The sequence below is a fragment of the Sturnira hondurensis genome, unplaced genomic scaffold (genome assembly GCF_014824575.4).
Source record: "Sturnira hondurensis isolate 20B ecotype Veracruz unplaced genomic scaffold, ASM1482457v3 Scaffold0005279, whole genome shotgun sequence".
Classification (NCBI taxonomy): Eukaryota; Metazoa; Chordata; class Mammalia; order Chiroptera; family Phyllostomidae; genus Sturnira; species Sturnira hondurensis.
In genome coordinates, this window is record NW_028077910.1 from 11,717,279 (window position 1) to 11,718,914 (window position 1,636).

Below are 1,636 nucleotides of genomic sequence, written 5' to 3' on the forward strand. Positions count from 1 at the left end.
TTAAAAAATCTATTGGCTTATCATATTCCTGGGAAGAGTTAATTAGTACATCATAGGCAAAACATTTAAGGAAAAGGGCAAATTAAACCTAGGGAAATGATACAGTATCATGTCAAAGACATGGCTAATTTCTTTCAAATGCATTCACCACAATATTTTAGATCAAACACTAAAAATGTCACAGTCAAAATATCTCTCTTTCTCTGTTTCTTTCTCTCTCTCTAAGTACATTAAGGAGAGTAACAGGACTGCACTGTGTATTTATTCTTATATGTTTAAACATCATAAAGTTCTAGTTAATTTCTGCCTTTGCATAATAAAAGTTATGTTTCATTTAAATATTAAAACAACTATGTGTACGCTTAGACACTGTTCATAGGGTGAAAACAAAGATTTCTTGACCTAATATATTGAATTGAAATATATAAAATTCAGCTGATTTACAATAGGCCTATCCAGTGCACTGCAAATTCAAAAGAAAGCCATTTTTTAGAATATAATTTGAAGTTAAAAAATCTCAACCAATTGGACAAAAGATAATAACTAAATTATCTTCAGGATTTAACTTAAATCCTAGAAATTTCAATAAAAATCAAACTTCTATGGATTTTATTCCATGACCTCAATTGTTTAGGATCTTTTCTCAGGAAATACTAAACTGAGAACTCTCTCATATTTAAAAGCTTTTCTCAAGTCTGGGCCACTACAGAGTATATAAGATATATATTTTTTACTCTTTCAAACCCTAATATCTTTCTTAATTTAAATTTAAAACTTAATGCCCTAATGCTTGTTGGTATGCCGAACACAACTAACATATATGATGGGGGACCCCAAAATACCAGGAATTACCTTCTGGAGAGTGAGCCCCTTTTTGTACAGGCTTCCCCGGCTTGGTGGGTGTTCTAGAAATCTGTCTGTATCAGCTTACCAGCTAGTATTGTTGTGAGAGGCTATGTTTAGATTCTTTGAATTTTTGAAGACTCAACACATTCACCCATTTTGTGAATGGTGATTTATGAGTGAACCTGCCAACACTACACTGAATGATCAGAAAGTTTTGACCAAAAATGGCATGACCCCCATACCCTTCTCTCTCATTGCACCCTATCTTTTCCCAGGTAATATTTTTTTTGTTTTCCCAAATGAAAAATATCCTTGATAGGAAAAGTTTTGTTGATGTGAAAGAGGTGAAACAAAAAACTGCAGAAGCTCTAAGAGGCATCAAAATCAATGTGCAAAAAATGTCTCAATAGGTGTATTGCATCAAATGAAGAGTATTTTGAAGGTGACTGAAGTTTAAACATATAAGAATAAATATACAATGTTTTATAAATTTAATTTTGGGGGTCCCCCTTATATACACAGTTCTAATACAGCACAAAATGTTTTATAAATTTTACTTATCAAATTCCTGGAATATTGATTGGAACCAAAATAAGATCCATGATATAAACTGTCATGTTATACTGGCACCCTCTTAAAACCAACTATGAGTTAGAGTAAACTTCAAATACAAGGGAACTTACACATATAATATTTAAGCAAATAATTTAAAATATCAGTTTTAGGGTAAAGACAATCTGATACAATGAAGTACTATTCTTTAATTAAGATAATAAATATGAGTAATGTA